General features: G+C 48.1%; 1 pseudogene; it reads right to left on the reverse strand.

Annotated features, from left to right (window-relative positions):
• Positions 1–20,729: 20,729 nt before the first annotated feature.
• On the reverse strand, positions 20,730–24,468 carry LOC129408389 (uncharacterized; annotated as a pseudogene).
• Positions 24,469–25,124: the final 656 nt, after the last annotated feature.

The raw sequence follows: 25,124 nt of genomic DNA on the forward strand, positions 1-25,124 counted from the left end.
GGTTTTGTCAATGCCAAACAAACAACACATTTCCTGAAAGACCTCAGACTCAAAATTGCGTCCCTGATCGCTGTGCAAAGAGTGAGGCATTCCGTATCGGCACACACCCATTCTGTTGCTACAACTTCTGCCACCGTTACTGCCTTTTCGTCTGGAATAGGAAAACGCTTCAGTCCATTTCGTAAAATACTCTTGTATCACGAGCACATAGCGATTTTTGCGATCTGTCTCATTGAGCGGGCCCATAATGTCCAGTGCAATGCGTTCCATAGGGGCTCCCACTCTAACAGTTCCCATGGGAGCTTGTGTGGTGTCTTTTGGGGTCTGGCTCTGCATGCACAGTTGGTACACGTACGGCACCAGAGGGCCACATCCTCTCTCATGTGGTACCAGTAGTATCTGCTTTGAAGTCTGGCTACTGTACGTTCAACACCAAAATGTCCACCTACAGGCCCCTCGTGCATCTGGCGCATAACATCAGGCTGTAGCTTGCGTGGCAGGACTATTTGAGGATAGTACTGGGTGTCGTCCAAACAGTAAAAACGGCGGACCAGAACTCCTTCCCTGAAATACAGTCTTTTCCACTGACTCCAATATGTTTTAGTGGCTGGGCTGCATGGGGAGACTGTGGTCCATGGGGGGCGCTCGGTGCTAGCCTCCAGCCAAGCTCGGATTGGTGCAATGTCTGAATCTGAGGCTTGGGCCTCACGCAGCTCCTCCATGGTCCAGCCAGGGAACAGTGTGGTCTCGTTTGTATTCCTCACATAGATTGTCTCTTTCAGTTTTAAAGTGTCAGTTTTAGTCTCTGTGTTTGCGCTTACCCCCACCAGACTCACAGCTGCAGTAATTGGAGGGCATATCTCTACCCCCACCGGACTCAGCGACAGGGATCTGAAGTTGGAGTCCATTTCACACTGGATTGCCTGGTGACTTGTGGTTTTGGTCTGGGAGGAGGGGTCCTGCAGTTTACAGGGACAGGACTGGCGGCAGGGCCTGCGCGAGAGACTGTCAGCATTAGTATGTAAGCGTCCCGGACGATGAATGATTGTAAAGTCATACTCTGCTAGCTTCTCTAGCCACCGGGCTAACTGACCTTCTGGCTCTTTCATTCGCGTCAAACCATCGCAGGCTGCTGTGGTCAGTACGTACCTTGAAGGGCCACCCGAGGAGATACTGCCGGAAGTGTGATGTGAATTCAACAATAGCTAGCAGCTCCCTTCTTGTTGCACAGTAGTTCTGTTCAGCTTTGGCTAGTTTGCGACTACCATAGGCCAACACTCGTTCTGCACCATCCTGCATTTGCGACAGGACTGCGCCGATGCCTATGTCACTGGCATCAGTGTCGAGGGTCATCTCGCCATGGTCCAGCGGGTAACCCAAGACAGGTGCGGTGGTTAACCGGTGCTTTAGTGTATCAAAAGCAGCTTGGTGTTCAGCCTGCCACTGAAAGTGTGCATTCTTCTTGGTCAAGTTGTGTAATGGTTCGGCAACAGAGGCAAAGTCTTTCACGAACCTGCGGTAGTAGGAGGCAAGGCCAATAAACCGTCTGACTTCTTGGACTGAGGTGGGAGTGGGCCACGCCCGGACTTTGTGGACTTTATTAGGGTCAGTGGCCACTCCGTGCTCTGAAACAATGTGTCCCAGATAAGCGACTTGGCGGTAAGAGGCAGCAGCATTTGGCAGGTTTAAGTTTGAGATTCGCCTGTTTGAGTCTTTGCAACACCAGGCTCAGCCTTTGCAACATCTCCGGGCACATCCCTGGCCAGCACGATGATATCGTCAAGGTAGACAAGGCAGGTCTCCCATTGCATGCCAGCCAGGACGCGATCCATTAGGCGCTGGAACGTTGCCGGCGCATTGCATAGGCCAAACGGCATGACGTTCCAACTCGAATAGTCCGTTTCGGGTACAAAAGGCGGCTGCACGGCGGGCTCTTGGTGTAAGTTCGACTTGCCAGTACCCTGATGCAAGGTCCAAGGTGCTGAACCATTTGGCAGTGGCGAGCGTGTCCAGCGTGTCTTGGATACGGGGTAGCGGGTATGCATCTTTTATGGTGCGGTCATTGAGCGTCCTGTAATCAATGCAGAGTCGGTAAGTTCCATCTTTTTTACGCACCAATTACAATGGGTGAGGCCCAGCTGCTGTGGCTGCGGGTGGCGATGTTTACTGCGTAGGCTCTCACAGATCTGCTGGTCTGCACTCAGGTTGTTTCTCTCCAGCCATCCGACGAGGGGGCTGCTTGACTGGGGCTCCGGGCTGGGTTAGGATGTCGTGTTGGACGAGGCTGGTCCGGCCCAGGTCACCGGGTCCCCTGGAAAAGACACTTTCATAATGCACACAACAGTTTAATTAGTTGTATCTTCTCATTTTCATTAAGGTCATGAGAGCTCTGAGCATAAAGCTCTTGGAGGTGGTCTGGGACTGCAGGTGGGTCAACCAGAGAGTCTGTGGGGTCACTGGACGGAGGGACAGTTTCGGCTGGCTGAAGGAGGCCTGCAATAGCACCTTCCTTAATGGTCACAGGTTTATTGCCAGGGTTAAAGAGGCGTAGTGGGACAACACTGGTGGGCTTTGCATTAACAAGGACTCTGGCAATGAGTACTTTGTGCTTCTCAACAAAACCTTTGGTCGGGCTAAGCATCATGTCTCCCTGAGCTGTTTCATCAAAATGCACAGTGCCCTGAATTAAATACTCTTGACCAGGCTCAACCACTACAGTTCTGGCTACTCTTAACAGCATGTGATTTGGATACAGTCTCTGGGTGGAAATAGGGCAACGTCTTCACCAAACAGGACAAAATGCGGTGTTTACCGAAATCAAGGCGGGCCTCGGCTTGGGTGAGAAAGGGGTGACCAAGCAGTACCTCGCCGCCTGCTATGTCTGCCACAAGAAAGTCAACTTCCACTTGACGGTTGTTAATACTGACAGGAAGTTTGGCCTCACCTAGCACAGGCACGTCCCCAGGTCCCACACCCAACAAAGTCTCTACAACAGATGAAGTGAGTGGGGGTCTCATGTCGGGGTGGATGGCATTGTAGTGGGACAAGGGCAACACACTTCTTCGAGCTCCACTGTCCAAAACTGCGCACACCTCCAACTCAAAGATGCGCAGGTGGATGCTCATTTCACGACTCTGGGCCTTAAGGTGAAGACGGTGGAATTGTGGACTCTCAGGAGTGGTGCTCGGCAGGACTGAATTAGCAGTTCTTCAAGGAGATGAGCACTGGCTTTGTTTATGGCCCCAACCATTACAGTTGTAACAGCGAATGTCACCCTTTTTAAAGTTTTTTTGTAGCGCTTTGGTGTTTTGACGGGGTGTACGTGGACAAAACTGGTTGGGTGAGGGGTTGGCTGCTGGTGCAGAAGGGGCAGAAACAGTCTCATTCTTCTCTCTGACAACAGCGGTAACGAGCCTACGTTCAGTTGGGTTGCGGAGTCCTGGCTGCATGACACTTGTGACATAAGAGCAGCTCTTTTGTTGTCTCATAACGATGAGCTATCTCATAAGCCTGGCCAGCGTGGATGGCGTTTCTCTAACAGTTTTTGGATTATGTCTGCATCACCAAGCCATTTGTGAAAACTTCAACAGCTTATGGCGTCTTGTTCAGCCTCTGACCATCCCATAGGCTACAGCTACTTCCATAAATGTCATCCCTGAACACATGAAGAGCTCACCAGCCTTACGTATCTCTGCCTTAGCTCTTACTGCCACAGCCGCTGCGTTCTAGAGAAGGGATATGCAGTTTCAGAGTCCTCCAGCAAGCGGCGGTAGTCATTTAGATGAGCAGAGTGGACAATAGCCCCTGCAGCTCCGACCACAGAATTCAGTTGGATTGCCATATCTTTCTACCAGTGATTGGCCTCAGCACACTTTCAAATCTGTGCAGAAACTCTCTCAGGGTGTGCTACCGTCGTACTGGCCTGGACGTAGCATGGGGATTCTTTCTTTGTGGTCACAGTCCTCATCGCTGTCAGATTGAGGACGCCTGTTGGAGCACTGCGTGGCTCTTGTGTGGATATGAGTGGCAGGCTTTGTTTCTGGAAAATTACTTGAGTGACAGTCTCCTGTGGGTTAATGTGAAGGTAGTGCATGGGAAGCTTACATGCTGGTGGTTTGGACTGGGCTGGTGTGCTATGTACAAAACTTCCCATGTGGCAAGAGGAAAAAGGATTTGTGTCTGGGAATGACCTTAATGGCATGGTGGGTGCAGGATACTGGGACACGTACCCGCCGGAGTTTTCCTCGGGGCCGTGACGTTGACTTCGGGCTCAACAAAGGGGTTCGTGCGGGAAAACTGAGCGGGGCTGTGTAGCGGCGCGAACAAAGTCTCCTCCCTCCGCAAGTGAGTTAGCATTAGCGGCGCAGCTATCTTCACACAAAGGGGTTAATGTTCACATCTTGACTCAGCCCGACTTTTATGAGCGTTCGCAGCACCTTGTTCGTTATCCTGAATGTTGGTTTAGCGACATGAATGGATTGGGAGTAGTTTGTGTGAAATCCATAAGCATCGTGGGGAAGCGAGCGGCGGCCATTTGTTTAGCTTGTACCGATGCTATTATAGCTCTATTACAGTATCTTTGGTTAAGTTGTTATTGTCCGTTTTTTTTCTTTTTTTATTATTCAGCTCACCACTCTTTTACAACTGAGGGTCCCTTCGTGGTCGCCAGTGTTAAACCGTTCCTGTCTCGGTCCTCGACCGTGGTCAGAGGACACAGGGGAGAAGCGTCTTCGTCTCCAGGGCAAAGGGGCGCAGCAGCCGCTCGTCCCTCGGGGTTTAACTCCCGTGTTCGGAACCTCCAGTGAGTGCGTGGGCTCAATAAACAAGTCAGGTCTTCGCTCAAGACGTGGTTTTATTTGCGTACTGCACTAAATAACATGGCACATGATCCGGTCGCCTCCTCACCATTCATTTCACACATTGCAAAACTAAAAGCAGACAGACACCCGTACACTCCGCGGGCCCATTCAAAAGCGCGTGCCTCCGGGGGCGCGCACGCAGTCCCTCACTCACGCTCACGCCACTCACCACTCTAAACGTTGCACATAGGAGTACATATATATCTCATAACACTGGTAATGATCTCTAAAACAGTTTTGTCAGTTACAGGTGCAAAGTGACTCAGCTCTAAGTGTCTCTGTGGCTGCATGCTTGTTATTTGTGTTGTGGAATTGATGGCCTGAACTTTGTCATTAAAGAAAACTGCAAACTCATTACATTTAGATGTGGAAATTAGTTCTAGTGGCAGTGGAGCTGGAGGGTTTGTTAATCTGTTCACTGTTGCAAACAGGACACGAGAGTTGTTACTGCAATTACCAATAATGTCCAAAAAATACTTCTCTCTTGTTTTGCTCAAAGTGTAGTTGTATATATGCATTATTCCTCTGTAAATCTCAAAATGAACCTGGAGGTCTGACTTGCACCATTTCCGCTCAGCCTTCCGGCACTCCCTTTTCTGTGCTCTGACTGAGTCATCATTCCTCCACGGAGCTTTTTGCCTATCTTTAACCACTTTAACCTTTATCGGGGCGATGGCATCCAGAACATTCAAAACTCTCAAAGTCACAGAGTTCAACACATCATCAACATTAGAACATGAGGCAATTTCAAAATTTATAATTTCCATGAACAGTGCACCTGTGTTATCATTTATGTGTCTTCTTCGAACAACTGTAGGAGCAGCCGGTGGTTTGGGAATAACAGACAGGTCAAAGAAGACACAGAAATGATCAGACAGAGCAACATCAACCACATTGACATTTGAAATATTTACACCCTTTGTAATGAGCAGGTCCAGAGTGTGTCCTCTGTTGTGAGTGGGCTCACTGACATGCTGAGTCAAACCAAAAGTTTCAAGGACAACACTAAGCTCTTTGGCATTTTTGTCACACACATTATCCACATGTACATTAAAATCACCTGTAATGACTAAACCATCAAAGTCTGTGCATATAAACTGAAAGCATCTCAGTAAAATCATCAATAAAACTTTGACAGTGCTGAGGAGGTTTGTATATGACTATGTAGAGTATGGACGGTGATTGTTTTAGCTCCATTTTGAAGGAAACATACTCAAATGATGAAAACACCCCAAATGACAATCTGTGTGTAACCAAATGATCTCTAAAAAATGCACACACTCCTCCACACTTTTTATTTGCTCGTGTTTCAGATTCAAATTTTAAGTTGGGAAGGGATGATTCCACTAACACTGCATGACCTGTGTTTTTGTCAAGGCATGTTTCAGTTAAAAACATAAAGTCAAGATTAAAAGAAGAAATTAAATCATGAATTAGAAATGATTTGTTACATAAAGATCTGACATTGAGCACAGCAAGTTTCTGATTAGTTTCAGTAGGGACTGGATGTTATCTTCTTACAGGGAATGTGAACTAAATTTCTCTGATTAGACAGTCTAACTGTCCTTCTTTTAATCCGTCCATGTGTTGTAACTGGAGATATAGCTCCATCGCAGGGCCCCAGCCTGATATTACCTTTATCATGACTGTATGTCCTGGGACAGCAGAGGCCCTGTGCGTCCTAGCTCTTGGTGATAACAGCTCTGGGGAAAGGCGGGGGAGGGCGAGCAGGGGGTAGTTTGGGTGAGGGACCAGGTGAGGGACCAGGTAAGGACCGAGAGGTGGAATACTGGGAGGTTTGGGTGAGGGACCAGGTAAGGATTAGAGGGGAGAGCTGAGAGAGTCTCTGGTGGTGAAACAGGCACAATTTTGTATGTGGGGAGAGTTCAACATAGTTGATGTCAGAACCCTTGACCGTGCTATGTTAGGTGTGAGAGGAACCATCTTGATTCCCGATCTGATGAGGCTTTCTAGATGGTTGGGAAGGGCCAAGGGTGAAGGTGGGGAGGAGAAGGAGAGCGAAGAGTCCGTTGATGGAGTAGATGTAGGAAAGGGGACTCCAGGCTGGTCTGCGGGCAGCGGAGGTGATGGGTGTGCTGGTGGCACTGGGGGAGGTGGTGGTGGTGTTGCTGACTCTTTCTCTGGGGGAGGGGGAGGTGGTGCTGCTGACTTGTTCTCTGGGGGAGGGGAAGGTGGTGATGCTGCTAACTTGTTCTCTGGAGGAGGGGGAGGTGGTGCTACTGACTCGTTCTCTGGGGGAGGGGAAGGTGGTGTGTCTGGGGGAGGGGGAAGTGGTTGTGGCAGTGGTGGTGCTGTCAATGGTGCTGACTCGTTGGCTGGTTCTCTGTTTGGTGCAGTAGGGATGCTTCTCCCATTTCTCTTTTCTCTCACTGGATGCACAGGACCCTGTCCAGGCCAGTGCCTCAGAGCGTGGAGGAGGTTTTTTCGTCAACACTCTCACTTCACCTCTGCGGGCCATTTCCCTCAAACAGGTCCTCCCTTTTCCAAAAAAGATCAAAGTTCTCAATGTAGTGCAATCCTCTGGCCGCACACACGTTCAGCAGCCACGTGTTCAGCTGAAAACAGTCGGGTAAATTTGTTCCTGTTCCTTAGGTCTATGTTGGGAAGAGGTCCACTGATAAATGTCTTAACTTCCATTTTATTAAGCTCCTCGAATAATTTAGTGAAATCCCTTTTTCAAGACTTCACTCTGTTCCATTCTGATGTCCACTGCACCCACATGCACAATCAGCTGTTTTAACCCCTTGGTGTGTTGACAAAACTTTTGGCAGGAGTTTTGTTATCTCANTTTTTGAGTTATGTTGCTAACAGACAAACAAACAGACAAACGCCGGCAAAAACATAACCTCCTTGGCGGAGGTAATCATGAAAGATTAAAATTAAAAAAGAGAGACATAAATTGGAGAGAAGAGTGCGGAATGAAAACCTTTCAGTTATATGCACAGTTAAACAGAAATGTTTTTGAGCCTGGATTTAAACAGCGTCACAGAAGAGGCCTGTCTCACATGTTCAGGAAGACTGTTCCACGTTTTAGCTGCATGAACCTGAAACGCTGACTCCCCTTGTTCAAGTTCAAAGGAGTTGTTCATTTGGAGAAAGTTTCGTAAGCTGTTGGTAAACAGCTTTTTCAAGGACTTTGCCAAAAAACAGCAGATTTGAGATGGGTCGGAAATTGTTCAGTACTGTAGCATCAAGACTGCTCTTCTTTAGGAGAGGCTTAATGACCGCAGTTTTCAACACATTTGGGAATGTTCCAGATTGAAGTGACATGTTAACTATGTGAGCGAGTGGTGAAAGTAAACTGTTGAGGACGGACTTTAGAAATCTAGTGGGTAACATGTCCAGGCAGCAAGTAGATGAACTCAGACTGGTAATGATCTCTAAAACAGTTTTGTCAGTTACAGGTGCAAAGTGACTCAGCTCTAAGTGTCTCTGTGGCTGCATGCTTGTTATTTGTGTTGTGGAATTGATGGCCTGAACTTTGTCATTAAAGAAAACTGCAAACTCATTACATTTAGATGTGGAAATTAGTTCTAGTGGCAGTGGAGCTGGAGGGTTTGTTAATCTGTTCACTGTTGCAAACAGGACACGAGAGTTGTTACTGCAATTACCAATAATGTCCAAAAAATACTTCTCTCTTGTTTTGCTCAAAGTGTAGTTGTATATATGCATTATTCCTCTGTAAATCTCAAAATGAACCTGGAGGTCTGACTTGCACCATTTCCGCTCAGCCTTCCGGCACTCCCTTTTCTGTGCTCTGACTGAGTCATCATTCCTCCACGGAGCTTTTTGCCTATCTTTAACCACTTTAACCTTTATCGGGGCGATGGCATCCAGAACATTCAAAACTCTCAAAGTCACAGAGTTCAACACATCATCAACATTAGAACATGAGGCAATTTCAAAATTTATAATTTCCATGAACAGTGCACCTGTGTTATCATTTATGTGTCTTCTTCGAACAACTGTAGGAGCAGCCGGTGGTTTGGGAATAACAGACAGGTCAAAGAAGACACAGAAATGATCAGACAGAGCAACATCAACCACATTGACATTTGAAATATTTACACCCCTTTGTAATGAGCAGGTCCAGAGTGTGTCCTCTGTTGTGAGTGGGCTCACTGACATGCTGAGTCAAACCAAAAGTTTCAAGGACAACACTAAGCTCTTTGGCATTTTTGTCACACACATTATCCACATGTACATTAAAATCACCTGTAATGACTAAACCATCAAAGTCTGTGCATATAACTGAAAGCATCTCAGTAAAATCATCAATAAAACTTTGACAGTGCTGAGGAGGTTTGTATATGACTATGTAGAGTATGGATGGTGATTGTTTTAGCTCCATTTTGAAGGAAACATACTCAAATGATGAAAACACCCCAAATGACAATCTGTGTGTAACCAAATGATCTCTAAAAAATGCACACACTCCTCCACCCTTTTTATTTGCTCGTGTTTCAGATTCAAATTTTAAGTTGGGAAGGGATGATTCCACTAACACTGCATGACCTGTGTTTTTGTCAAGGCATGTTTCAGTTAAAAACATAAAGTCAAGATTAAAAGAAGAAATTAAATCATGAATTAGAAATGATTTGTTACATAAAGATCTGACATTGAGCACAGCAAGTTTCTGATTAGTTTCAGTAGGACTGGATGTTATCTTCTTACAGGGAATGTGAACTAAATTTCCCTGATTAGACAGTCTAACTGTCCTTCTTTTAATCCGTCCATGTGTTGTAACTGGAGATATAGCTCCATCGCAGGGCCCCAGCCTGATATTACCTTTATCATGACTGTATGTCCTGGGACAGCAGAGGCCCTGTGCGTCCTAGCTCTTGGTGATAACAGCTCTGGGGAAAGGCGGGGGAGGGCGAGCAGGGGGTAGTTTGGGTGAGGGACCAGGTGAGGGACCAGGTAAGGACCGAGGAGGTGGAATACGGGGAGGTTTGGGTGAAAGATTAGAGGGGAGAGCTGAGAGAGTCTCTGGTGGTGAAACAGGCACAATTTTTGTATGTGGGAGAGTTCAACATAGTTGATGTCAGAACCCTTGACCGTGCTATGTTAGGTGTGAGAGGAACCATCTTGATTCCCGATCTGATGAGGCTTTCTAGATGGTTGGGAAGGGCCAAGGGTGAAGGTGGGGAGGAGAAGGAGAGCGAAGAGTCCGTTGATGGAGTAGATGTAGGAAAGGGGACTCCAGGCTGGTCTGCGGGCAGCGGAGGTGATGGGTGTGCTGGTGGCACTGGGGGAGGTGGTGGTGGTGTTGCTGACTCATTCTCTGGGGGAGGGGGAGGTGGTGCTGCTGACTTGTTCTCTGGGGGATGGGGAGGGGGAGGTGGTGCTACTGACTCGTTCTCTGGGGGAGGGAAGGTGGTGTGTCTGGGGGAGGGGGAAGTGGTTGTGGCAGTGGTGGTGCTGTCAATGGTGCTGACTCGTTGGCTGGTTCTCTGTTTGGTGCAGTAGGGATGCTTCTCCCATTTCTCTTTTCTCTCACTGGATGCACAGGACCCTGTCCAGGCCAGTGCCTCAGAGCGTGGAGGAGGTTTTTCGTCAACACTCTCACTTCACCTCTGCGGGCCATTTCCCTCAAACAGGTCCTCCCTTTTCCAAAAAAGATCAAAGTTCTCAATGTAGTGCAATCCTCTGGCCGCACACACGTTCAGCAGCCACGTGTTCAGCTGAAACAGTCGGGTAAATTTGTTCCTGTTCCTTAGGTCTATGTTGGGAAGAGGTCCACTGATAAATGTCTTAACTTCCATTTTATTAAGCTCCTCGAATAATTTAGTGAAATCCCTTTTCAAGACTTCACTCTGTTCCATTCTGATGTCCACTGCACCCACATGCACAATCAGCTGTTTAACCCCTTGGTGTGTTGACAAAACTTTTGGCAGGAGTTTTGTTATCTCAGAAACAGTGTAGGTCGGGTAGCAGCATGTTAGGATTTCTCTGTGACTCACACCACTGATAGCCCCGTCTCCTAGCAGCAACGTATCTCTGACCTTGACGTTTGGCACAGATTCCCGGTATGCCTGCACTCTTTTGCCAACTTTGTTGTTCTTGTTTTGTGATGACAGTACATTATCCATTTGCACGTTAACATCAGTCTGTGATAGTGGTGAAAATCTGTTTGTTAGCTTTATTGTGGGTGATATAACGATATTAGCATTGTCTTTTATCACTCGCTGCGCTGGCTTAGCATTTTGGTCTGTACCAAGTTTTGGAAAAGACACAGTATCACTCAGGTTTAAGTTGAAAGAATTTTCACCCTCTTCTCTAGAAGTAACTGTAGGTTGCTCACCACTAGAAGTCACTGGTAGCATCTGAAGTCCTTTTTCAGTTTCTAAAACAAATATCCATGCTTGTAGCTCATAAATTTCTTGTTGATAGTTCCGACAGCGCTCACAGATAGAATTCCCCTGGTTTCTTCTCCCTGACATGTTGCTGGCTTATCAGATGATTTGTTAAAAAATGTAAAAATTGTTTAAAAGTATTAATTTACTTAAAAGGAAATCAAAAATAGACACATAATCCGTTGTTGGAGGAGGTAAACTGATTAAAAAGCAAAAACAGCAGGAGGAAGCAAGGATAGCGTCCGCACTCTTCAGAAGCAGGAAGTAGCAATGAAAGGTGCTTTTAACAGGTGAGGATACTACTTCAGGGGTGCGGCTCCACCCTAAAGCTGGGGTGAAAGACACATGCTATAAAGTGAGAAAACAAACAAGATTAATACAAAGAAAACCGTTACCACAACTGAAAACACCCAATTACAAGTGCCACTATCACCAATAACTATAACTAAGGTCACCCTCTATGTGAGCCCCCTCCACACCCAGCTACCTCCAGCCCACACGCACTGCAGAGCTGTAACAAATCAATAATAAAAAACTAAAACTCAAAAATGGCAACCAGCACTGAGCCTGTAACACAGTGCAGTTAATAAAATACATCAATTAAAATTAAACAATAAGATAAGTTAAAAGCATACCTCTCTGATCTGGACTGTTAAAACCCTTAAAATAATATTTACAAAAGTTACAAATTTGTTTTCTAATAAGATTAAAATGTACAAACATTACATTTGTTTGGCTCACCAGAAATAGCCGTGTGTTAGGCCTGCTCAGGAAGAGGAAGTCACCTGGTTCCCCTCTGACCTTTGTAGTCTCTGCCAGAGACCACATGATCAGCTACCTTGCCACACATACATCCATCCATTTTCTTCCACTTATCTGGACCAGGTCACGGGGGAAGCAGTCTAACCAGGGACTCCCAAACTTCCTTCACCCCAGACACGTCCTCCAGCTTCTCCGGGAGGACCCCGATGCTTTCCCAGGCCAGCTGAGAGACATGGATGACCTGGGTCTTCCCTGGGGCCCCCTCCCAGTGGGTTGTGTTACAGTGCTCCAGTGCAGAATGGTTTGTTCCATAAACAACCAATTAAAATCATCCAACACACTTGTCTAAAATCACAATAAATAAATCTTAAATATGTTAAAAACACACAATCTTAAATAAATAGATTACAATTTATTCATAAGTATGATAGCAGCTGGAATGAAGCTCCTCTTAAAACGATTCGTTCTAGATCTTGGGACTAAAAACCTCTGACCAGAGGGAAGCAGCTGAAACTCTGAGTTTAGTGGATGTTGCACGTCTCCCAAAATACTCTGGGACATCCTCTGTAAGTGTCTCGAATACAGAGAGTCCAGACTGCTCTGAGGATGGCCAATCACCTTACTCGCCCATTTAACCAACTGATTCAGGGAGTTCTTGTTTTTAGCAGAAATGCTCCCAAACCACGAGACCAATGAAAATGTTAAAACTGATTCCATAAATGTTTTATAAAACAGTGTCATCATGGTTCTCTCTACACGGTAAAAGGACAACTTTCTCAGACAATGAAGGCGCTGGTGGCCTCTTTTACACACACCAGAACAATTATCGTCAAAACTCAGTTTTGAATCAATGATTGTTCCTAGATATTTATATGAGTCCACACACTCAACTGTCTGCCCCTTTATCTCTGTGAGATCACACTGAGGCGCTTGTTTTCGAAAGTCAATAATCATCTCCTTCGTTTTAGATAGCATCACTGCTGACGCTGCACCGCCTGCCAATCTCATACTCCATTCTCCCCTCATTTGTGAAGAAGACCCCGAGATACTGGAACTCCTCCACTTGAGGCAGGGCCTCTTCACCCACCTGGAGAGGGCAAGCCACCTTTTTCAGATCAAGAACCATTTCCTTGGATTTAGAAGAGCTGATCTTCATCCCAACCATTTCACACTTGGCTGCAAATCTCCCCACTGCACACTGCAGGTCCTGACCTGATGAAGCCAACAGGACAACAACATCGGCGAACAGCAGAGATGAGATCCTGTGGTCCCCAAACCGGACCTCCCCCGGTCCCTGACTACGCCTGCGTCCATAAATACAATGAATAGAACCAGTGACAAAGGGCAACCCTGGCGGAGTCCAACATGCACCGGAAACAGGTCTGACTTACTGCCGGCAATGCAAACTCAGATCCTGCCTTAGCCAGGCCAGGACGAAAACCACACTGCTCCTCCCGGATCCGAGGTTCGACTATGGGTCGGATTCTCCTCTCCCGGTAACCTGGAATAGACCTTACCAGGGAGGCTGAGCAGTGTGATTCCCCTGTAGTTGGAGCACACCCTCCAGTCCCCCTTCTTATACAGATGGCCCACCACTCCAGTCTGCCAATCCAGATGTACTGTCCCCGACTGCCACACAATGTTGCAGAGAGGTGTCAGCTGTGTCAGCCCCACAACATCCAGATACTTCTGGAATGTTGTGGGTCGGGAGGGAGTCTCAGGACAACACGCCGGACGGTTTGCCCACGACCGTACGGTTTGCCCACGACCGTACGGGCTGCAGCATGCTTGGCCTGTTGGTACCCATCAACTGCCTCAGGAGTCCCACGAGCCAACAAGGCCCGATAGGACTCCTTCAGCCTGACGGCATCCCTTACTTCCGGTGTCCACCACTGGGTTCAGGGATTGCCGCCGCAACAGGCACCACAGACCTTACACCTACAGCTATGAGTGGCTGCAACAACAATAGAGGCCGAGAACAAAGCCCACTCGGACTCCATGTCCCCAGCCTCCCCTGGAATCTGGGAGAAGTCCTCCCGGAGGTGCAAGTTGAAAATCCCTCTGACAGAGGGCTCTGCCAGACTTCCTAACAGACCTTCACTATACGCTTGAGCCTGAAAGGTCTTTTCGGCGTCTTCCTCCACTAGCGAACCCAACTCACAATCTTCTTCACCCGAGTGTCCAAGACACGTGGCCGGAGGTCAGATGACATAACGCAAAAGTCAATCATCGACCTCCGGCCTAGGGAGTCCTGATGCCACGTGCACTGATGGACACCCTTGTGCTCAAACCTGCCGTTTGTTATGAACAAACCGTGACTAGCACAGAAGTCCAATAACAGAACACCGCTCAGGTTCAGATCAGGGAGGCCATTCTTCCCAGTCACCCTCTCCAGGTGTCAATGTCGTTGCCAACATGGGCGTTGAAGTCCTCCAGTAGAACAACGGAGTCCCTGGTTGGTGCACTGTTCAGTATCCCTCCCCAGGGACTCCAAGAAGGCTGGGTACTCTGCACTGCTGTTCAGCCCGTAGGCCGACACCACAGTGAGAGACCTGTCCCCGACCCGAAGGCACAGGGACGCGACCTTCTTGTTCACCAACACACGACGGTTGAGTTGTGGGGCAATGAGTAGGCCCACACCAGCCCGCCGCCACTCCCCACGGCCAACACCAAAGAAATGGAGAGTACAGCCCCTCTTAAGGAGTTTGGTTCCAGAGCCCAAGCTGTGCCTGTAGGTGAGGCTGACTATATCTAGTCGGTAACACTCAACCTCCCACACAAGCTCCGGTTACTTTACCCCCCAGCGAGGTGACATTCCATGGCCCCAGAGCTACTCTCCATGTCTGGAGATCCGCCTTCGACTGCCACCCAGATCTCCCTGCACCGGCCCCATATGGAGCCTCCCACAGGTTGGAGTCCATGGGGGGATGGCCCAGCCACCAGGCACTCGATGTCAAGCACCCACCCCAGGTCTGGCTCCAAGGAGGGGCCCTGGTACCGCCGATCTGGCATCAAGCCCCCGACAACATAGCTACCCACGTCATTCGGGCACTCAAACCCCTCCGCCATGTTAAAGTGGCAGTTCAGGGAGGGGTTACCCAACAAATGATTTTATGTAAATAATAATAGAAGAAGAACTATAAAAAATAAAAGCATAATCTTTTTTTAAATTTGATTGTAGATCCATGGTGCTAACAAGCCTAGTATTTAGTGAAAGATACAGACCGTCATTCCTACATATCTTTTGTATCTTGCGCTTTTCTTATAATCCCAAGCATGTTGTCTTTTATTTCACTGAACGCTGGGGGGACTTAAAAATATTGTAAAATGGAAAGCTATTTTCATATTTTATTAGGAGCAAAAAGCTAATTTTGTTTGTTTACAAGAAACTCATTCTAGTAAGGAGGATGTGAAATTTTGGAATTTACAATCGGGAGATTCCATCTATTTTAGCCACAATACTTCACACTCTGCTGGGGTAATGATCCTGATCAATAAACGTCCAGGTAAAATTATCAACCATATATAAGTGATTCGAATGGTTATTGGTTAACAATAATTGCGGAATTAAATTATGAAAATGTTGTTTTAGTTTGTGTTTATGGGTACAATGAAATGGTTAAAAACAAAGGTTTAAATGATGATGTAGCGGCCAAAACTTGCCCTGTGCAAGGTCCGCTATGGCTGCAGCGTGTGTGGTGTCTCGGACGTGTGTCTTCCATAAAAAGAGAGTACAAATACTGTGTTCCTCAGTATTTATTAGCGTACCTTATAGCCATCCAAAAATACACAGATTCGGCACTCGATGGATCACGACGATGACGACAACGGTCAAAAGACTGTATACCTCCACGGTGCAACACCTGTGTGCACAATTTCCTCCCCTTTTATAGGGCATGTACTTGCATAAATTAGAAATAGTGCCTCACAATAGCGGGAGGTAGAGACATGTAATAAGGCTCCAACACACCAGCCCCTTAATTGTGGAAGCCAGGAGCGAAACAATTACCATAAAATACAAAATTACATTTGGAGCCATAAATTAAATTAGCTGATCTTTCTATATTTACATAGGAACACAGTTACACATTTATCGAAAATATCCAATTTCCAAAAATCATTGTTTGCACTTATTTCCATCCAGTTAAGTTAAAATAATAAAACATTTGCCACCTTTTTCTTTTGAAGGCTTTGCAGATTTTTAGTCGAAACAACTTTTGGGTTTGACAAACAAGCAGATGCAAAACACAAATCACAAAGGCAACAGTACATTTAAAGTGAGAAAAGTTAATTGAGAGACCACAAAGGTGCAAAAGATCACCAGGGGGCAGTGCAACAGCAGTACTCCAGCTATCCACTGCAAATGAGCTTGACTGTCCTTTGATGAGCCACTGTAGCCCAGCTCCAGCAGCAGAGGACTATCCACAACAGGCTGCTCAATGTCCAAGTGGTCAGCAGCAGTCTTCTCCTGCTCCTCATCCTCTGTGCCACTACTGTCCATGCTGGTCATGATAGGTGGCTCAGTTTGGACCATGGCAAGGGTATCAAGGTCCTTCTGTGGTTCAGGTGAAAGAACAGGTTCAGTTTGGGACAAATCCATGTCAGTGGTGGTTCCGGCCCCTGTTGATGCAAAAGCACCCACCACTGTGGCACATATCTCTGGCGCCTCCCAGTTCACTGCATCAAAACCATCATCATCACCGGCCCGTGTTTGATCTTCAAGCAAAGCAGGGACACTTATGGTTTGCTTTAATAAACATGGTTTTGAAGGAGACAGAGTTGACTGAGGCACCTTGGGCTCCAGCAGCGGTCTGGGGTTTACAGTTTTACGTTTTGTTAGGCGTGTTCTATCAAAAATTACTAGACTCAATCAATTTAAATTCCAAAAATGTATTCCCCTGACAATACAATTCTAATACAGAGCTCTGGGTCAGATTGTTGTCCCTAACTGCCTACAAAGTTACAGAGGGCTTACATCAGGCATCTGACCCCGTGCCTGTTCCTCAATCCAGTTTATAAAACACAACAGTATGAATATGCAAATAATATGTTGAGCAGGTTCCCGCCTTGAATCGTCGCCTTGAAGTGTCAGCATTTCTTCTTTGAGGGAAGTGACAACCCCCTCCAAACCATTGTAAATCACACCAAGTCTGTTTAGATAAGCCAGTTGGTTATCTCCACAGTCCCAGTTCTGCAAAGGAATTTGTGACAACCCCCTCCAACAGTTGTCTCCACAGTCCCAATTCTGCAAAGGAAATTGCTTAGAAGCACATAGGTTACCCATTATATAGGAAACACAATGGTACTGTTCAACAGATAAGATCTCAGTGTTTAAGCTTCAACTCAATGTGTAACTTCATTAACCAATAGTCTTCAGTTTATTTGAGGCATTCAAAAATGACAACTTTGCGGTTACCTCAGCCAATTTAGTCTCAAGCTCCAGTTCATCCAACCTTATCCAGATTCCTCTTTGCTTTGCTTCAAGTGCATGAATCTCCTCCATATATGAAGCTTTAGCCCGTAGTGCATCCGTTTCAGCCTTTATTTTTACCAATACTGCAGCTACAGTCTTCATTCTTTTTTCACTACTGTGATTGTCTTTATGTGTTCTTTCACAGTTTATTTTTTCCAGTTTTTTCTCAGTTTTTTGTTGAAACCCTTGAATTTTTTTTATTTTTTTTATTTTTTTTTTTTTTTTACAGTGTTTGTGTTTACAGTGTACGCAAGTCCATGCCCCATGCCCAAAAGTCAGAGTTCTGTAAACGCCCCATCCTAGTAGACGCTTAAACATTTAGTGTAGACCTACCAAGTGAATGGTCTGGGCCTGGGCTTTGCAAATGTCGGGTGTGGCTCCTCAGCCTCCGCGTGGCTCGTCCGCGGTCTGCCTGCACCGCCTTCGCTGCACGGCCTCTCTGCTGCAGACAAAGGAGTTCCCGCACCGAGCCGTCGGAGATGCTGACGACGCCGACGTTCTCCGGTGCCGTACGCCCCTTTCCTTCTCTGTGCTCCCGCCAACAGTCCGCCGGTCCGCCGCGCCTGTCACGACAAGTCACCGCCACGGTAGTAGGTGGGTCCACTCCAGGAAACCGCGCTGTGCCAATCACAGCCGACGCAACAACTTAACGCCCGGACGGTACCTGAGGTAGTCTTTTGACAATGTAGCGGCCAAAACTTGCCCTGTGCAAGGTCCGCTATGGCTGCAGCGTGTGTGGTGTCTCGGCCGCGTGTCTTCCATAAAAAGAGAGTCCAAATACTGTGTTCCTCAATATTTATTGGCGTACCTTATAGCCATCCAAAAATACACAGATTCGGCACTGATAGATCAAGACGATGACGACGACGGTCAAAAGACTGTGGCTGTGTCCCAATTCAAAGGGCTGCAGCCTCCGAAGGCTGCGAAGGCTAGGTCCTTCGTCGGCCGCGAAGGCTGCAGCCCTTGAACTGGCCTCCGCTGACGCTAGGCCGTTGTGGAAATGGGACAGGTCGGCTACATTCAGACTGCAGCCTGAAGTGACCCAAATCCGATTTTTGGCTTCTATGTGACCTGTATCCGATCTTTTAGTGACAGTCTGAACGACACAGATCCGAATTTTTCAAATGCGACCCAGGCCACTTGGATATGTGGTCCTGAATCCGATACATATCCGATCTTTTGACATGCGACTTCAGTCTGAACGGCCAAAGCGCATCCATCCGACCTACACGTCATTAACAAGCGACAAACGTCACTATTCTGCGCTGAAGCAGGCGGAAACCAGAACTGTAAAATCGCCAGGTGCTCAATGCTCGCGACCATATTTGGACAACTTCCGTAATGCTAATGCTAACACGCTCCGCGCAGATTACGCACACGGATCAGTAAAAAGAATACGCACAGGTCATCAAACTGTCGGATTTTGTGACCAAATTATTTTAATAATTCGCATCCAAATCTTATGGCCAAAAACGAAAATGTATGTTTAACTTTTGCAAAACAAAACGGCTATATTTATGGGATACATCTTAAATAGACTAAATTATCTTAAAGTAAAAAAAAAAACTGTGATGAGATATGCATTACTAAATATTATCATTATTAAGGATTTGTAAAGAAAGAAAGACATCTCTCCTGAGAAAAGCTGGTTTATTAAACAATCCAAGGAACTTCTGGAAATACTTTACTTTATTACTTTATTACACACTGTGGTGGGGTTCTTCCAAAAAACTCAGGCTTAGGCAGGAAATGCTTTTCGGTGATTTATTGTGCTCTCCAACAGTGCAAAAGGTGCCAAACGTGAGTGGAAAAATATTTACAGTGGTGGTGTGAAAAACAAAAATGACAAAAGTTTTTGGTGGACTTCCCCTTTAAGTCCGGCAAAGTTTCTCGCTCGCTCTCTCACTCACGCTCTCGGTCGCTCGTTCGCTCTGGCTCACTCCACACAAGTTACCTCCACCATAACCTGGTCACAACTGCTCACAGAGCTGGAGAGCGCACCTTTATATTCCCGGTTTGCCCCTCCCACATTACATAATTTCCCCCCAATAATCATGATTTCGCCGTTTCTACAATCAAACGGCCTATGTTCTATAGCACGATGGTTATATACCCGTAATAGCTTGCGCCCAGAATGAACAGGTCTTAAATACAACGTCTGAGAGACAGACAATACATTTAATTGCCCATGCAAATTAGTTGTTGCCCACCTGATTCCCGGAACCCACGCAACGACCGGATTTAGACTCCCAGCGCGGATGTGTCCGGGTTTGCCAGTACACACCACGGAAGGAGGGCGAAGGCGGCGGCGCGAGGGTAAGTGAATGTCTGGATTGGCGTGCTTTAGATGAATTGAATAAGCGCTTCCAAGTGTGCACCCTTAGTCGCGGAAAGACACGCAGGAGATGTTGGGAGAATTTTATTGTAAAACAGTGATTTTGGTAGGAACTGGTACGGCGAGCGGTGCGCAATAACTACGGAAACGGGCGCGCGCATCTTCACGTGCTCTCCCCCAGGACGGCGTTCTTAGGGACGAGCCTGCTCCGTCACATCATCCCTCCCCTCTGGAAGGTTGGCACTGTGGGGCAACCTTGAAAGGTAGTCCGCAACAATATTTGCCTTTCCTGCCCTGTGCCGGATGACAAACTTGAACGGTTGGAGTGCTAGGTACCACCGGGTAAGTCGGCTGTTATGGTCCTTCATGGACTCGATCCAAGTGAGAGCCCGGTGATCAGTCTCCAAGTCAAACTCTCGGCCAAGGAGATAGTAGCGAAGGTGATCCAGTGCCCATCTGATGGCAAGCCCTTCCTTCTCAATGGCTGAATATCTGGTCTCCCTTGGCTGCAGTTTCCGGCTGAGATACAGAATAGGGCGCTCCTCTCCGGGTTCTCCTTGGACCAGCACTGCTCCCAGGCCAACTGCGGACGCATCCACTTGCACCCGGAACCTTTCATCGAAATCTGGGCTCTTCAAGACTGGGGAAGAACACAGGATGGTCTTAAGGGTGCTGAAGGCCTGCTCACATTCCTCTGTCCAGTTCACAGGGTTCCGCTGGTTCTTCATGGTGAGGGCTGTGAGAGGAGCCGCAATTGTGGCGTACTGGGGCACAAACCGCCGATACCACCCAGTGAGGCCAAGGAATGAGCGGACTTCTTTTTTTGTGCGAGGACGTGGGCAGTTCATAATGGCCTCCACTTTGTCCACCTGGGGTCGAACTTCTCCCCGTCCCATCTGGTACCCAAGGTATCGTGTCTCTTCTCAGGCCCACTCACATTTGGACGGGTTCAGAGTTAGTCCAGCTTGCGCAATCTTCCCCAGGACCAGGGACAGGTGTTGCAGATGCTCCTCCCACGTGGAACTGAACACCACGACATCATCCAGGTAAGCTGCACTGCACTCTTCACAGCCGACTAGGACCTTGTCCATCAAACGCTGGAATGTTGCCGGAGCCCCATGCAGCCCAAATGGCATGACAGTGAACTGGAAAAGTCCTGCTGGGGTCCGGAAGGCGGTGTAGGGACGGGATGCCTCCTGCAGCGGGACCTGCCAGTATCCCTTGCAGAGATCCAGCGTGGTGATGTACCGTGCTGCTCCAATTCGTTCCAGTAGCTCGTCAATTCTGGGCATTGGATATGCATCAAATTCAGAGACAGAGTTCAATTTACGAAAGTCAATGCATATCCTCAAGGAGCCATCCTTCTTGAAAACGATGACCACTGGACTGCACCACTCTGAATTGGATGGCTCAATCACCCCCAACTTCAGCATCTCCTGCACCTCCTGGTGCAACTTGGCCACCAGCTGCTGAGGTACCCTGTAAGGTCTCTGTCGAATGGGTTTAGAGTCTTTCAGGCGAATCACGTACTCCACCAGGGTGGTTTTTCCAGGTATGGGTGCAAACAGAGAAGGAACCTCCTGGAAAACTCTGAGAACACTTGCAACTTGCTCACGTGTCAGGTGATCCAGTGATGGTGGAGCAGTGCTGGTCAGAGTCTCTAAAGTGGTGTCCACCTCCTCTTCTTCCTCCTCTCCCAAGTCCTCTCTTAGGGCAGTTAGGACGGAAACTGGGGTGGTCCGATCTTTCCACAGCTTCAGTAAGTTCACATGATAAGTCTGTTTCTGCCTTTTCTTTTCAGGATGTAGAATCTCATATGTGACAGGACCCATTTTCCGGACAACAGTGTAGGGCCCCTGCCACTTAGCCAGCAGCTTATTGGTGGAGGATGGAAGTAACAGCAGGACCCTCTCACCAGGTTTGAACTCACGGTGTCGGGCATGCCGGTCGTACCAGGCTTTCTGCGTTTTCTGGGCCTGCTGCAAGTTCATTTCCGCCTGGTCCAGGTAAGTAGCCAGCCGCTCCCGCATCTCCAAAACAAACTGTACCATCCCTTTGCGAGTCTCGGGTGGATGGAGCCCCCCAGGTCTTGCGGAGTAAGTCCAGTGGGCCTTGGACATCCCACCCATACAGCAGTTCAAAAGGTGAGAAGCCAGTGGATGCTTGTGGCACTTCCCTGTATGCGAACAAGAGGAAAGGTAGCCAACGGTCCCAGTCCTTCCCAGTGTCATCGACAAACCGCTGCAGCATTCGCTTGAGCGTCTGGTTGAAACGCTCTACAAGACCATCAGTTTGTGGGTGGTAAGGGGTCGTTTTGAGGCTGGAGATGCCAAGCTGGCGGTAGAACAGCTGCGTCAGTCGAGATGTGAAATTAGTCCCTTGGTCCGTAAGGATCTCGTCTGGAATGCCGACTCTTGAAAACAGCTAGACCAGAGCTCTCAAAACAGCAGGCGCAGTAATGTTGCGGAGTGGAAATGCTTCTGGGAACCGGGTGGCGTAGTCAGAGAGGACTAAAATGTATTGATATCCACTGCTGCTCTTCACCAGAGGGCCTACAATGTCCATTGCGATTCTGCGAAAAGGGGTAGAAATCACAGGCAGTGGTTGGAGGAGAGCACGATCAGACTTGCGTGGGACGCACAGTTTTTGACAGGTGGAACAAGTGGCACAATACTGTTGTACATCCTTGTACATTGAGGGCCAATAGAATCGCGAGCTAATGCGCAGGTACGTTTTATGCCGACCAAGGTGGCCAGCCCAAGGGAGTGAGTGTGCTAAGTGTAAAACGACCGGACGACATTGTACAGGTACCACAAGGCGTTTACAATCACCCTCAACAGAAAACAAGATACCATCATCAATCACAAACACTTCCTTCCCCACACAGCCCCCCTTAGTACTGGCTCCCACTTTGGCAAACAACCCATTCAGTGTTTTATCCTCCCTCTGCATCACAGTTATGTTTTCAGGCACTTCCCACTCATTCAATGCTGACAATGCACCCAGATCAGGATTCTCAGTCCACAGTTTTTTCTCAAAGCGCCTCTGACGCCTCGATTTTCTGGGCCCCTTGGTGCCTCCATCAACCAGACTACTGTCCAAGTCAGGTAGAGGTTCAACACCAGTCTTAGCTTGGGCACGAGTAACCACAGGGCAAGAAACAACAGCGGCACAAGACATTTCAGTTACAAGTTTCCCCGTCCCCCCAGAGTCACAGTCCGTTACCAATGCATTTCCATTTAATAGTTCCATTAGCACAGGTAAGTCACACCCCAGGATTGCTCCCACTGGTAAACTGTCCACTACCCCCACAGTCAAAAGGTATTGCTGCCCATCAATATTCAGAGTCACATCAATAGTAGGGTACGGGTGTGTGTCTCCATGAACACAGCGAACATCAACAGTTTTGCTGTAATCCAGGCTGCCTAGTGGCACTAGCTCACGTTTGACCAGAGAAGTGAAGCTCCCTGTGTCCAAAAGAGCAGTCACATTCTGGCCATTAATCAGTACAGTCTTGCAATGCTGTCCAACACCTCCAAGATCCCCAGCAAGCCCTGTCTCTAAGCGGGATGGGTAACATGCCCCGGTAACTTTAGCTCTCCGCAGCGGGCATACGGACGCTTTGTGCCCCGGTTGCTGGCAATAGAAACAAACAATTTCCTTACCCGATCCTCGTTGGTTTGGGGCAGAAATACCTTGTTGCTCCGGGATCTCTCTCCGTGCCGGCCGTGGGAGAGACGGCTGGACGGGCAGACGAGGTGTAGTTGCAGCTTGGCGAAGGGGTGGTGCTCCTCTGCGAGCGTTGACATATTGCAGGGCCAGCCTGGCAGCAGACAGACCGTCCACCGGCTCATGCTCCTTGACCCACGTCCGCACATCCATCGGCAGGACGCGCAGAAGCTGCTCGAGTACGATGGTCTCTCCGATTTCCTCCTTTGTGTGTTCCTCCGGACGAACCCAGCGGCGATAGAGGCCCTTGAGGCGATGGTAGGTCTCCGTCGGATTCTCACCAGGGGGCACTGTGGTGGCACGAAACTGTTGCCGATAGGTTTCCGGTGAGACATCGAACTTCATCAGCAGAGCCTCCTTCAGATCCTCATAGCAATGGGCCCTTTCCTCATCCATGGAGGTGTAAGCCTCCAGTGCCTTGCCAGTCAACAGTGGAACAAGGCGACAGGCCCACTCATTTTCTGGCCACCTCCATGTTTTGGCTATGCGTTCAAAGCGTAACAAATAGTTCTCAATATCTTCCCCCTCTAGATATTGAGGTATCTTGGGATCGCTGTAGTGTCTCCACTCCGGCCTTGGTCCAACTTCCGGCTCATGGTGGAAGGGAAGCACGTCATCAGCATCAAGCTCCCTGGGCCGCAACACCGTCCTAGTGCCCCCAGGGGTTGGTAGTCCTAGCCTTGGGCTACTCCCTGTGTTTGTCGGTGTAGGTGCCGCTCCCGTAGACAGAGGGTGCAGTGGAGAGGCCTGTGTGCCAGGAAGTGCAGCTCTCAGTTCTCGGAGCTCCGCCATTAAGCCCTCTTCTCTCCTTTGCTGTCCAGCCAGGAAGTCCTTCATTATGGACACCAGCTCCCCCGCTCCATCTGAGTCGACCGTCTCCTCCTCATACTTGCACTGCGAACGGAGCCCTTTACGTTTCCGGCGACTAGCCATCCCACTTCTGACACCAGATGTGGTGGGGTTCTTCCAAAAAACTCAGGCTTAGGCAGGAAATGCTTTTCGGTGATTTATTGTGCTCTCCAACAGTGCAAAAGGTGCCAAACGTGAGTGGAAAAATATTTACAGTGGTGGTGTGAAAAACAAAAATGACAAAAGTTTTTGGTGGACTTCCCCTTTAAGTCCGGCAAAGTTTCTCGCTCGCTCTCTCACTCACGCTCTCGGTCGCTCGTTCGCTCTGGCTCACTCCACACAAGTTACCTCCACCGTAACCTGGTCACAACTGCTCACAGAGCTGGAGAGCGCACCTTTATATTCCCGGTTTGCCCCTCCCACATTACATAATTTCCCCCCAATAATCATGATTTCGCCGTTTCTACAATCTAACGGCCTATGTTCTATAGCACGATGGTTATATACCCGTAATAGCTTGCGCCCAGAATGAACAGGTCTTAAATACAACGTCTGAGAGACAGACAATACATTTAATTGCCCATGCAAACACCTGATTCCCGGAACCCACGCAACGACCGGATTTAAACTCCCAGCGCGGATGTGTCCGGGTTTGCCAGTACACACCACGGAAGGAGGGCGAAGGCGGCGGCGCGAGGGTAAGTGAATGTCTGGATTGGCGTGCTTTAGATGAATTGAAT

This window comes from Boleophthalmus pectinirostris, unplaced genomic scaffold (genome assembly GCF_026225935.1).
Source record: "Boleophthalmus pectinirostris isolate CB_2022bp ecotype Guang Dong unplaced genomic scaffold, ASM2622593v1 HiC_scaffold_16, whole genome shotgun sequence".
NCBI lineage: Eukaryota > Metazoa > Chordata > Actinopteri > Gobiiformes > Gobiidae > Boleophthalmus > Boleophthalmus pectinirostris.